The following is a 15,000-nucleotide window of genomic DNA, read 5'->3' on the forward strand; positions in this document are numbered from 1 at the left end:
TACCTCATCCCCCTCTCTCTCGCTACCCCATCCCCTCGCCTTCTACCTCCACCCCCCTTTCTCTCTACCTACATCCCCCTCTCTCTCTACCCTCCATCCCCCTCTCTCTCTCTACCTCCATCCCCCTCTCTCTCTCTTCCTCCATCCCCCTCTCTCTCTCTACCTCATCCCCCTCTCTCTCGCTACCCCCCATCCCCCTCGCCTTCTACCTCCACCCCCCTCTCTCTCTACCTACATCCTCCTCTCTCTCTCTACCTCCACCCCCCTCTCTCTCTACCTCCATCCCCCTCTCTCTCTCTACCTCCATCCCCCTCTCTCTCTCTACCTCCATCCCCCTCGCCTTCTACCTCCACCCCCTCTCTCTCTACCTACACCCCCCCTCTCTCTACCTCCATCCCCCTCTCTCTCTACCTCCATCCCCCTCTCTCTACCTCAATCCCCCTCTCTCTCTACCTCCATCCCCCTCTCTCTCTACCTCCATCCCCCTCTCTCTCTCTACCTCCACCTCCCTCTCTCTCTACCTCCATCCCCCTCTCTCTCTACCTCCACCCCCCCTCTCTCTACCTCCACCCCCTCTCTCTCTACCTACATCCACCTCTCTCTCTATCTCCACCTCCCTCCCTCTCTCTACCTCCACCCCCCTCTCTCTCTGTACCTCCATCCCCTCTCTCTAAGTCCACCCCCTCTCTTGCTACCTCCATCCCCCTCTCTCTACCCCCTCTCTCTCTACCTCCATCCCCCTCTCTCTCTACTCTCTACCCTGTATTCTTAATAAATAACCCAGATCCTCTCAATTTACTTCTCTATATATTATCATATTAGCTCTCCCTTATTCTCATTTGAATTCCATTTAATGCCATCCTCCCCCCCTCTCCCCCTCTCCCCACTTCCACCCACCCCCTCTCTCTTTCTCCCCCTCCCACCACCACCCCTACCTATCTCTATCTCTCCCTTTCCCCACCTCTACCACCCCCTCTCTTTCTATACCCTCCCCTCCTTCCCTACCCCTCTCTATCTCCCTCTCTTTCTCTCCCTCCTTCCCACCACCTCCACCCCTACCTCTCTCTCATTCTCATTTAAAATCAGAACTACCTCTCTCCCTTAGAGTGTTGGGCTAGTAACCGAAAGGTTGCTAGTTCAAATCCCCGAGCTGACAAGGTGAAGAAAATCTGTTGATGTGCCCTTCAGCAAGGCATGTAACCGTAATTGCTCTAGGGTCGCCTTTGGGCCGTGACCACACTTTCAGGGGGACTTGAGATATGCAAAAAACTGATTTCCAATTCAAACATGCATATTAATCACACGTGTGAAATTTAAGCACACACCTAATTATTTTAATATTATTAATTATTATTATAACACTCTGGGTCTGATTACAGAAATAGCAGTAGAACCTGAATCTCATAGATCACAGTCAGACTGCATTTCTATACTAGATATGACTGATAAGCCATACGTTAGATCAGATGAAGGACTGACTGTTTATCTAGATAAATTATATCCTATTGTCGTGACGTTGTATTAGTTAATGTGACGACTGTTGTTCATCGAATGATTAAAGTTTCTAATTGCGTGATTAACTGAATCAAGCAATTATAAACTCATTAACCTGGGGCACCATGGGAAAACTATTTTTTATTGAGTTTCTATTTCCCAAATGAACTCAAAGAATATCAGAATATCGATTTTACAACAGCCACTAATTAACCAGTTGCCTCTACCAATCTCATTCTGAACGTCGTATAGTCCGTGAATCTGCACGGACCCGGGTCTCACCAATGAGTTCGTACCACATCAATCTTAGTTGAATATTTATTTACTAAAAATCTAAAATGATGATAAGATACACGTAGACAAAACACATTATAGGCTATTGATTAGAACTTAGTATATCGGGCCAACACACTATGGTGCGTGTTACCCAAAATGGGGATTTCAAAGAGAGAGAGAAAAAAGAAAGTACATGAGAAAAACATACATTTGGGTGAATTTGTCAGCTATGCTATTCTAACCCTAGCCTTGCCCCAAACTGCCACTCTTATGGGTCAGAATATAATGATGTAATTATGTGGGGAAGATCTCAGAGGATTCTCTGCGTGGACTGTTCAGGGGACCGTTCAGCTGCTCGATGACGCACTACTCCAGCACACCTCTCTGATCGTCCTCCCGATGTCAGTGTCCTTTTGGCTTAGGAGCCTGTTCCCTCACCCTTTGCTCTGGAAGGGGTCTTCTTAGGACAGACAGCTCTGTAGCTCAGAGCTCACAGCATAGGAATGAAACCCTTTAGATACCACGATTCGATGGGAGATGGAGGCTAGGTGGTTCGACTTGAATTCACCCGCTTAGACACAGCTACTCATCCGTTCTTGGGTAGAAAAGGATTTCTTTGTCTTCAAACTTGCTTTGCTTTCTGTGTTCGTTGACCTTTTAGACCTTTGCTGCAGCTTGGGTCACATAGTCTCCCTGTAAATTCTATACTCACAGGTTTTATACCCTTGGGTCAGAAGTGGGCGTAACCGTCTTTAGGGCAATTCTCTGAGCATACAAAGTTAATGAGGCAAGGTCTAGATTTAATTCAAATCCAATTTTAGACAACTAACTTAACATTTCATCTTCCCCAAAACATTCTCTTTGGATATTTGGATATTTTCCATACAACGTACAATGTGTAAACATCAAACATATACTAGGAAAACTCTTCACATTTTCGTAATAACATCATCTATTAACCTTTAATAACAAAACAAAAATGACATACATTTTCATGTTCCATATATCGTCATGACCACCATTGTGACTGACGGAAACCATTGTTCCAAAGTCCCTTTATTTCATGTTTAATGTTCTGAGGCTGGTTCTCCATAGTAACAGGACAAAGGAATTTTTCTGTGGCCTGAGATTTACCAGGGGCGTGAGGGGTCATAAAACCCCCCACATCTTCAGACCCCTAGATCTCTCCTCCGCTGTTGGGGTTGAGAGATAATCTGTAGGGTTGTGGTCTCCTGTAACCTGACCTGGTCAGGACAGACATGACACTATTGATGAGATACGGAAGCAGCATAGACAGGCTGCTGACATGAGGGTCAATATGGAGAGGAAGAGGAGGGGGGTCGGAGGCAGTGGATATGTGAGGTCGTTGTCAATCACACATGCACGAACACACACACGTCCCGTAAATCAGGGGGATTTACAAGGGGAGGGCTGTTGACTGAATGAACGAATGAGGGGTTATTGATTTGAGAGCAGGGGGAATGATGTGGTTTACAGGGGTCCTAATCAGGAACATTAAAATACCATGCTAGGGTACTGTAGGTGCAATATAATGGATGGACCACTAGCCACAATGTCAACACACTGCTATCAACATAAATGGATCATTTACGATACGGTATTGCTTGAGGTTATGGCTGATGTTCGTGTTTCATTTGATGAAGCAAGAAAACAAAAAAGGATGAAAATGATGACGAGGAGAGATGGAAGGCTTTGGTGGTGAAGTGGAGAAAGAGAGGAAACACAAGTAAGAAGGAGAGAACTTCTGTTTTAACATGAGGAGATAGTAAAGGAGAGAAAAATACAGCAAGTGAGAGGTGATGAATTGGTATTGACATGGTGGGAGTGAAAAGGGCCAGTAGGTGTCCTGTATAGTATAGGGGGGTGGGGGTGCTCACATATAATAGGCTGAGGGTCATGGTAAGATGAGCACAAGAACTCCACCTTCCTCACACTACACCCACCCAACTCTTATTTGCATAATAAGAGTTTACTTTAATTGAAAAATTGTTGTTTGATTGTGAGTGTTTGTCTCATTTTGAAGGTAAAGAAGAAAAAGAAGTGATGAAATGTTTTTACGTTGCATGTTGGAAATGACAAGGTTTGAAGTCCTCTGCTTTTGGACTAAAGAGCAGAAACCCAGACTTCCTGAAAGAAATTGATGATGTTGATATTGTAGTAGTACAGGAAACATGGTGCAGAGGTGATGTTTCCACTGGCTGTCCACTAGGTTATAGGGAGATAATCATACCATCCACTAAATTAATGGGTAATCAAACAGGGCAGAGACTCAGGGGGAATGCTAATATGGTATAAATCTGAACGAATTAATTCAATCGAATTGATCAAAACAGGAGAATTCTTTATATGGTTAAAAATCAACAAGGAGGCTATCTTGACAGATAAAAATGTCTTCCTCTGTGCCACATACATTCCCCCCTCAGTGTCACCCTACTTCAACGATGAGAGTTTCTCCATTTTAGAGAGGGAAATTAGTCAGTCACTTTCAGGCCCAAGGCATACTGGTCTGTGGAGACCTGAATGCTAGAACAGCAGAAGAACAAGACACTATTAACAGTCATGGAGATAAACACCTCCTAGGAAGCAACAACCTTTCCCCCCCCACATGCCCTCACAGAAACAACTATGACAAAGTGAAAAACAAAAACGTAGTACAGCTCGTGAAGCTCTGTGGAACACTGGGTCTGTACATAGTCAATGGTAGGCTGAGAGGGGACTCTTTTGGTAGGTACACCTACAGCTCTGTGGAACACTGGGTCTGTACATAGTCAATGGTAGGCTGAGAGGGGACTCTTTTAGTAGGTACACCTACAGCTCATCCCTTGGCAGCAGCATTGTAGACTACTTCCTTGCCGACCTAAACCCAGAGTCTCTCAAAGCCTTCACAGTCAGCCCACTAACACCTCTCTCAGAGTCTTCACAGTCAGCCCACTAACACCTCTCTCAGAGTCTTCACAGTCAGCCCACTAACACCTCTCTCAGAGTCTTCACAGTCAGCCCACTAACACCTCTCTCAGAGTCTTCACAGTCAGCCCACTAACACCTTTCTCAGAGTCTTCACAGTCAGCCCACTAACACCTCTCTCAGAGTCTTCACAGTCAGCCCACTAACACCTCTCTCAGACCACAGTAAAACCACAGTGTATCTAAGAAGAGCAGAACCCAACCATGAAGCATCACGGCCCAATAAATTACATGGTAATAAACAGGCCTATAGATGGAGTGCAAACAGTACAGACATCTACCAAAAAGTAATTAGTAGCCAACAAATACAATCTCTCCTAGACAACTTTTTAGCCTTAACATTCTCCTACAGCAATGAAGGTGTAAATTTGTCTGTTTGGAACATAAACTTATAATTTGACAAATTAGCCTCCTTGGCTAATTTAAAGAAGCATAAGAGCAAACCAGAAATAACAGATCATTAAAAATTGTTTCATTATGATTGCAAAAATCTAAGAAAGTAATTGAGAAATATGTCTAATCAAAAACACAGAGAAACAGACAACTGTCACGTTCTGACCATAGTTCTTGTGTGTTTTCCTTGTTTTAGTGTTGGTCAGGACGTGAGCTGGGTGGGCATTCTATGTTGTGTGTCTAGTTTGTTTTATTTCTATGTTTGGCCTGATATGGTTCTCAATCAGAGGCAGGTGTTAGTCATTGTCTCTAATTGGGAACCATATTTAGGTAGCCTGTTTTGTGTTGGGTTTTGTGGGTGGTTGTTTCCTGTCTTTGTGTTTTCTACGCATCTGGTCTCCAGTGCGTCTCCTTGGGCCGGCGTACATGGCACCAGCCTTGCGCATGGTGTCCCCAGTTCGCCTGCACAGCCCAGTGCGGCTATTCCACCTTGCCGCACTGGCAGGGCGACCGGGAGCATTCAACCAGGTAAGGTTGGGCAGGCTCAGTGCTCAAGAGCTCCAGTGCGCCTGCACGGTCCGGTCTATCCAGTACCACCTCCATGCATCAGCCCTCTGGTGGCAGCTCCCCGCACTCGCCCTGAGGTACGTGTCCTCGGCCCAGTACCACCAGTGCCGGCACCACGCACCAGGCCTACAGTGCGCCTCGCCTGTCCAGCGCTGCCAGAGTCTTCATCCTCTCTAGCGCTGCCAGAATCTCCCGTCTGTCCAGCGCTGCCAGAGCCTTCCTCCTCTCCAGCGCTGCCAGAGTCTCCCGTCTGTCTAGAGCTGCTAGAGTCTCCCGTCTGTCCAGAGCTGCTAGAGTCTCCCGTCTGTCCAGAGCTGCTAGAGTCTCCCGTCTGTCCAGATCTGCTAGAGTCTCCCGTCTGTCCAGATCTGCTAGAGTCTCCCGTCTGTCCAGAGCTGCTAGAGTCTCCCCGTCTGTCCAGAGCTGCTAGAGTCTCCCGTCTGTCCAGAGCTGCTAGAGTCTCCCGTCTGTCCAGAGCTGCTAGAGTCTCCCGTCTGTCAGGATCTTCCAGAGTCTCCCGTCTGTCAGGATCTTCCAGAGCCGCCAGTCAGCCAGGATCTGCCAGAGCCGTCAACCAGCCTGAGCTACCTCTCAGTCCTGAGCTACCCCTCAGTCCTGAGCTTCCCTTCGGTCATGAGCTACTCTTCGGTCATGAGCTACCCCTCGGTCATGAGCTACCCTTCAGTCCTGAGCTACCTCAGTCCCGAGCTACCCCTCAGTCCAGGGGAGCCCTTTATTAGGGTTCCTAGGCCAAGGTCGGCGGCGAGGGTCGCCACTCAAAGGACGTTAAGGAGGTGGACTAAGACAATTATTGAGTGGGGTCCACGTCCAGCGCCAGAGCCAGAGCCACGGACAGATCCCACCCAGACCCTCCCCTATAGGTTTAGGTTGTGCGGTCGGAGTCCGCACCTTGGGGGGGGGGGGGGGGTACTACTGTCACTTTCTGACCATAGTTCTTTTTGTGTTTTCCTTGTTTTAGTGTTGGTCAGGACGTGAGCTGGGTGGGCATTCTATGTTGTGTCCAGTTTGTCTATTTCTATGTTTGGCCTGATATGGTTCTCAATCAGAGGCAGGTGTTAGTCATTGTCTCTGATTGGGAACCATATTTAGGTAGCCTGTTTTGTGTTGGGGTTTGTGGGTGGTTGTTTCCTGTCTTTGTGTTTTCTGCACCAGTTAGGACTGTTTCAGTTTTCACGTTTATTGTTTTGTATTTAATTCATGTTAAGTGTCTCTTATTTAACCATGAACACTAACCACGCTGCGTTTTGGTCCGCCTCTCCTTCCCAGGAAGAAAGCCGTTACAACAACAAAAATATACGTATTTCAATATGGGGAAACACTGAAGCAATACAAACACACCCTAAGAACAGAGGAACAGCACATTAGAAATCAGCTGGGTGGAATTGAGGAATCCATAGAATCAAACCACTTCTGGGAGAATTGGAATAAATTAAACAAACCTCATCATGAGGAATTGGCTATCCAAAATGGGGATATGTGGAGAAATCACTTTGCAAACCTCTACAGCAATATAACAAACAGCCCAGAACAAAAAGATATACAAGAAAAATTACAAATCCTTGAATCAGCAGTCAAAGACTATCAGAATCCTGTGGATACCCCAATTACAGAAGAAGAATTATTGGAAAAACTATGCACTCTCCAACCCAAAAAGGCATGTGCTGCTGATGGTATTTTAAATGAAATTATCAAAGATACAGACCACAAATTCAAATTGGCTATACTCAAACTCTTCAACATTATCCTCACTGCAGGTATTTTCCCCGATATTTGGAACCAGGGATTGATCACACCAATCTATAAAAACGGGGACAAATTTGACCCAAATATTTACAGAGGAATTTGCGTTAACAGCAACTTTGGGAAAATTCTGTGCAGTATTATAAATAGCAGACTACCTCATTTCCTTGACGAACACAATGTCCTGAGCAGAAGCCAGATTGGATTTCTAAAAAATTATCGTACAACTGTCACGCTCTGGCCATAGAGAGGTTTTTATTCTCTATTTTGGTTAGGGTGGGCATTCTATGTTCATTTTCTATGTTTTGGATTTCTTTGTTGTTTGGCCGTGTGGTTCTCAATCAGAGGCAGCTGTCTATCGTTGTCTCTGATTGACAACCATACTTAGGTAGCCTTTTCCCACTTGAGTTTTGTGGGTACTTGCTTTCTGTTTTTGTGTCTGCACCAGACAGAACTGTTTCGATTGTTCTCGTTGTTGTTTTGTTAATCAGTTTTCAGTTCCATTAATGAAAGGATGAACACGTACCACGCTGCAGCTTGGTCCTCACCTTCTTCCACCAACAGCCGTTACAACAACAGACCACATTTACACCCTCCACACTCTAATTGATAAACAAGTAAACCAAAACAAAGGCAAAATCTACTCGTGTTTTGTAGATTTCAAGAAAGCATTTGATTAAATTTGGCACAAAGGTCTTTTTTATAAACTAATAGAAAGTTGTATTCAAATGTATTTATATAGTACATCAGCTGATATCTCAAAGTGCTGTTCAGAAACCCAGCCTAAAACTCCAAACAGCAAGCAATGCAGGTGTCGAAGCACAGTGGCAAGGAAAAACTCCCTACAAAGGCCAAAACCTAGGAAGAAACCTAGAGGAACCAGGCTATGAGGGGTGGCCAGTCCTCTTCTGGCTGTGCCGGGTGGAGATTATAACAGAACATGGCCAAGATGTTCAAATGTTCATAAATGACCAGCATGGTCAAATGATAATAATCACAGTAGTTGTCGAGGGTGCAACAGGTCAGCACCTCAGGAGTAAATGTCAGTTGGCTTTTCATAGCCGATCATTAAGAGTATCTCTACCACTCCTGCTGTCTCTAGAGAGTTGAAAACAGCAGGTCTGGGACAGGTAGCACGTCCGGTGAACAGGTCAGGATTCCATAGCCGCAGGCAGAACAGTTGAAACTGGAGCAGCAGCACGGCCAGGTGGACTGGGGACAGCAAGGAGTCATCATGCCAGGTAGTCCTGAGGCATGGTCCTGGGGCTCAGGTCTTCCGAGAGAGAGAAAGAAAGAAAGAGAGAAAGAGAGAATTTTACAGAGCATACTTAAATTCACACAGGACCCCCGATAAGACAGGAGAAGTACACCAGATATAACAAACTGACCCTAGCCCCCCGACACATAAACTACTGCAGCATAAATACTGGAGGCTGAGACAGGAGGGGTCAGGAGACACTGTGGCCCCATCTGACGATACCCCCAGACAGGGCCAAACAGGAAGGATATAACCTCACCCACTTTTCCAAAGCACAGCCCCCACAGCACTCGAGGGATATCTTCAACCGCCAACTTACCATCCTGAGACAAGGCCGAGTATAGCCCACAAAGATCTCCTCCACAGCACAAACCAAGGGGGAGGGGGGGGGGCGCGCCAACCCAGACAGGAAGATCACATCTGTGACTCAACCCACTGAAAACATATGATTTTATTAAATCAATGTACACTAAAAACAAATGTGCAGTTAAAATTGGCACCAAACAGACTTCTTCTCTCAGGGACGGGGAGTGAAACAGGGCTGCCCAATAAGTCCAACACTATTTAACATCTACATTAATGAATTGGCAAAAACATTAGAAGAATCGGCAGCACCTGGTATCACCCTACACAAAACTGAAATCAAGTGTCTGCTGTACGCAGATGACCTGGTGCTCCTGTCTCCCACTAAACAGGGGTTACAGCAGCAACTAGATCGTCTTCACAGGTTCTGTCAGACCTGGGCTCTGACCGTTAACCTAAAACCCCCAAAATATAATGATATTCCAAAAAAGGTCCGGAAATAAGGATGACAAATATAAATTCTATTTGGACACAGTTCTATTAGAACACACCAAAAACTACACATACAGTATCTAGGACTAAATATCAGCAACACAGGTAGCTTTCACATGGCTGTGAATGAGCTGAGAGACAAAGCAAGAAGAGCATTCTATGTCATTAAAAGGAACATCAAAATCGAAATTCCAATTAGAATCTGGCTCAAAATGTTTCAATCAGTTATAGGACCAATTGCTCTATATGGCAGTGAAGTACGGGGTCCAATCTCTAATAATGAATTTACCAAATGGGACAAACATCCGATTGAAATACTGCACGCAGAGTTTTTCAAGACTGTATTGGAAGTGCAAAGACCTCAAAATAACACATGTAGAGCAGAATTGGGCCAATACCCCCTCCTCATTCGAATAGAAAAAAGAGCCATCAAATTTTACAACCATCTAAAAACAAGTGACCCGAAAACATTCCAACACACAGCTCTACAATGTCAAGAGATGAAAAAAGTGAAGAGTCCCCTCAGCCAGATGGTTCTGAGGCTGAGTTCACAAACCCAAACCAACCCCATAGAGCCTCAGGACAGCACTTGGAAAATCTGGCCCAACCAAATCATCACAAAATAATAATATATCACCTATTGGAAAGACACCACAAAAAAATCTAAATAAACTTCAATGCTCTTTGGCTCTAAACAGACAGTACATGGTGGCAGACTATCTGACCACTGTGACTGATAGAAAACTGAGGAAAACATTGACTAGGTACAGACTCAGACACAGTCTGGCTATAGAGACCGGTCGTCACAGACAAACCTGGCTGCCCAGAAAGGACAGGCTGTGCTCACTCTGCTCCAGGGGAGAGGTAGAGACAGAGCTGCATTTCCTATTACACTGTGACAAATACTCAGAAAAAATCTAATATTTATTGGGTGAAAAGCCTAAATATGCAGTTTTAGCAGCCAAATGTGTCCTCCTGCCACAACCTGAGGGACAGCCAGTGAAAAGTGCAAAGTAATGTCGATAATATTTCCCATCTTGTTTTGTTTTGTCTTTCATACCATGTCATGTGTCTTCTCAGTCATGTTGACACTGGTCACCTACCATTGCTTTAATGTATTGTTGTTCTCATTAATATTGTTGTTGAAGTTGTTAATGGTAATCCCATGTCCACTATGACAATTATTATTGCTGTTGGTCCCACCATTTATTTATATATAAATATATATATATTTAATATATAAATATATATTTTTATTTTATTTTTATTTTTTCGATATGTATACTTGGACAATATAAGTAATAATGAACTTGCCATGTCAATAAAGTCAATTGAATTGAATTGAGAGAGAGAGAGAGAGAGAAATAGGTAATAAAATTGTACAACTGAAGATCAACACATGAGGAAAAGATTGACAGAGAGTGAGTTAAAAGACCAATCTTCATCGTGGTATCTAGCGAAATTAAAATCTGTCAGCTAGCTTACTGTCTAGCTCCAACTGTTTACTGGTGGTAACCATAGCAACATGGCCACTGAGGCAGCGCCAGCAGCAGAGACAGAGACTTTCCCCCCTTTTATTTTTGAATACCCAGCAGAAATCAAATCCGAGAGGGGAAGAATGAATTTTAAACAGAATTCTGAAGGAGAACCCAGAAACTTTGTTTGCCGATTGCTCACAAAACAGGACTGTTACTTTACACAGACCACACTACTGCCTGGCACAAAACAGGACTGTTACAAACCTGTTGTTTTAAACAGACCACACTACTGCCTGGCATACAGCTGTAACCAGGCATTTCAGCTATACCACAAAGAAAGGCATCTGCAAAGGAAGGCAAATCCATATTTTTGAGGACAGCAATAAGGACCAGGAAAACAGGTTTCGGATGGTAAACATGGACCATGACAGTGAGGTTGCACTCTGCTCTTTTGTGCAGGACTTCCCCACTCTAAGGAATATGGCGGAAAGCAAAAAAGACAAGGACAGCACCCCAACCTCTCCCATCACCTCAGGCACCCCAACTGCAGGACTATCCTCCCCCCTGCCTGCCTGCCTACAACCACCAGAGCCAAGACCACACTACCATCAGCCTGCTGAGAGACAGGCTGGCTCTGTTAGATGTGTGGGTTACTGAGCTGAAGGAGCAGCCCCCCAGGTACACCACCATCAGCCTGCTGAGAGACAGGCTGGCTCTGTTAGAGGTATGGGTTACTGAGCTGAAAGAGCAGCCCCCCAGCTACACCCCCATCAGCCTGCTGAGAGACAGTCTGGCTCTGTTAGGTATGGGTTACTGAGTGTAACGGATGTGAAACGGCTAGCTTAGTTAGCGGTGCGCGCTAAATAGTGTTTCAATCGGTGACGTCACTTGCTCTGAGACCTTGAAGTAGTAGTTCCCCTTGCTCTGCAAGGGCCGCGGCTTTTGTGGAGCGATGGGTAACGATGCTTCGTGGGTGACTGTTGTTGATGTGTGCAGAGGGTCCCTGGTTCGAGCCCGGGTATGGGCGAGGGGACGGTCTAAAGTTATACTGTTACATGAGCTGAAGGAGAAGCTCCCCAGATACACCACCATCAGCCTGCTGAGAGACAGGCTGGCTCTGTTAGAAGTATGGGTTACTGAGCTGAAGGAGCAGCCCCCCAGCTACACCACCATCAGCCTGCTGAGAGACAGGCTGGCTCTGTTAGATGTATGGGTTACTGAGCTGAAGGAGCAGCCCCCCAGCTACACCACCATCAGCCTGCTGAGAGACAGGCTGGCTCTGTTAGATGTATGGGTTACTGAGCTGAAGGAACAGCCCCCCAGCTACACCACCATCAGCCTGCTGAGAGACAGGCTGGCTCTGTTATATATCTACCACCACCAGCCCAGACACAGAGCTTCTACAGGACCAGATCAACCAGTGCAGGACCCAGATGAAGAACTCCCCCCCCCCCCTCCCATACCGACAACACTTTACCCACACCCCCAGTCAACAAAGAGACTCACATGGGGACATCTACTACAGAGAGAAGCTCCCTGGCCCCCCCTGACACACCCCTACACCCCCCTCCATGTACACAGGCCCTGTGTACTCTACCCCAGACCGTAAACCCACTAATCTGGTAAAACCCACTGAGGTGGCCATCCTCATTGACTCAAATGGGAAATTCATCCAAGAGGATAAACTCTTCCCCCAACACAAGGTGTGCAAAATACAGTGCCCAAAAACACAGGATGCACTCCACATCCTGTCCCAGCCTGACTTTGGCACACCAGGCCACATTATTATTCACACCAGCACCAACAACCTGCGAGTGGAGCAGGAGAGAGAAGGCAGCCTGGTCAACAGCGTAGCAGAGAGGGCCTCTGAGTGGTTCCTCAACTCCCACATCACCATCTCCACTCTGCTACCCCGCAAAGACTCATCCCCGTACCATTCAGAAAGTCAACGCTGACATCACCAGAGGGTGTGGCCTACTCCCGAACGTGCACGTTGCTCACCACCCAACAATCACTCTAGAGCATCTGCAAGACCACTTCCACCTGAGGACAGTAGGGATGTTTGCCAAGTCTCTAAAGGATGTGGCACTTGGTAGACAAACACCCCATGTCACACTGGACAGAGGACCACCCAGCGACCCCTACCAGACCACTGCACCATCAAGGAGCCCCAGGCCCCTTCAACGCCCCACCAGACCCAGCGCACCCCACAGGCCCCACCCACCACCAGAGCATCACCACTTCCATCGGCTTAGCCAGACCGGACCGGGCCCAGCCTACTACCCCGCACCAGACCACCACCCCTACCAGACCAGAGAGGAAGCCCCACAGCCCAGAACTGGCCCTCCTCCACTCCACAGGGTCCAACAGCAGGACCAGCGCAGCTACGCAGAGGTCGTCAGAAGACAGGAGAACCCTGTAGTATTGAGTGAGATTAAACAGCTCCTCCAATACATCTGCACTAAAACACACACACACACACACACACACACACACACACACACACACACACACACACACACACACACACACACACACACACACACACACACACGCACACACACACACACACACACACACACACACACACACACACACACACACGCACGCACGCACGCACGCACGCACGCACACACACACACACACACACACACACACACACACACACACACACACACACACACACACACACACCTATTGTCCTAGAATTTACTTGTTCAATGCAATGAATAGGAATATTTGTATATACAACAGAAAGAATGTTAGCTGTTATCCTGTTTATCTCACTCTTATCAACTTATTAGTTAGTAGTTACTATATTTCTGACTGCTATTCTTTCTTTTTGCAAGTTAGCATGTGGAACATTCAGGGCCTAAACTCATCAACCTTTGGACTGAAGAGTTTAGCACTGGAATTCAACAAAAATCTTAAAGATGTTGATGTCATCATTCTGCAGGAGACATGATGTACGGCTGACATTGTCACTCACTGTCCCCACAGGCTACAGAGAGGTGATTGTGCCATCACAGAAACACAGCTCTGTCAATAGAGGCAGAGACTCTGGAGGACTGATCATTTGGTACAAATCCGAAATACAAAATCGAATTAATCCCCTCAAAATTGGTAAATATCACATTAGGTTAAAACTGAAAAAGAACTTGTACTGACAGAAAAAGATGTGTTCCTTTGTGCAATATTTATCCCCCCTCAGAATCCCCATATTACTCAGAGGATACCTTTCCCACACTTGAGGAAGAGAAAGAACATTTCCAGGCCCAGGGAAATGTGCTCATCTGTAGGGACACAAATGCACGCACAGGAACACTACCTGATCTAATGACCAGTTTGGTCCCCTTTTATTATTTTGGGAATAAGAGTGTTTAGTCTTTTGGCGAGCAATTTGGTAATTATTTTGTAGTCGAAATCCAACAAGCTCATGGGCCGGAAGGACGAGCAGGATAGGGGGTCCTTGTCCTTTTTGAGCAACACTGTAATGCGGGCTGTGTTTGAGTCTGGGAGAACTCCGTTTTTGCAAAAATCCTCCAGCATGGGCATGAAGATAGGGCTGAGCTGGGGCCAAAAAGCTTTGTAGAACTCTCTGGGGAATCCATCTGGGCCTGGGGACTTATTAGGTGGCATGGAGGTAGGTAATTGCCTCCAGGATCTCCTCAGGAGTGAAGGGGGAGTTGAGATCTTCTTGGTCGGTCTCTGATAGTTTAGGTAGCGAGATTCCCTCTAGGAAAGAGTGGAGTTCTGCCTCCGTGTGTTTTCTCTCAGAGGTATATAGTTTGCAGTAAAAATCATGAAAAGTTAAATTGATATTTTTTGGGTCATATGTGACCTCGTCCTCTGCTGTTCGGATAGCCATGACTGTCTGCTCCTTTTTTAATTGGTAAGCAAGCAATGTACTGGGTCTATTGCTATACTCATGGTATTTCTGTTTGGTAAAGAAAACCTTTTTTTAATCTCCCGAGTGTAGTCCAAATTCAGTTTG

This window comes from Oncorhynchus kisutch, linkage group LG15 (genome assembly GCF_002021735.2).
Source record: "Oncorhynchus kisutch isolate 150728-3 linkage group LG15, Okis_V2, whole genome shotgun sequence".
Taxonomy (NCBI): Eukaryota; Metazoa; Chordata; class Actinopteri; order Salmoniformes; family Salmonidae; genus Oncorhynchus; species Oncorhynchus kisutch.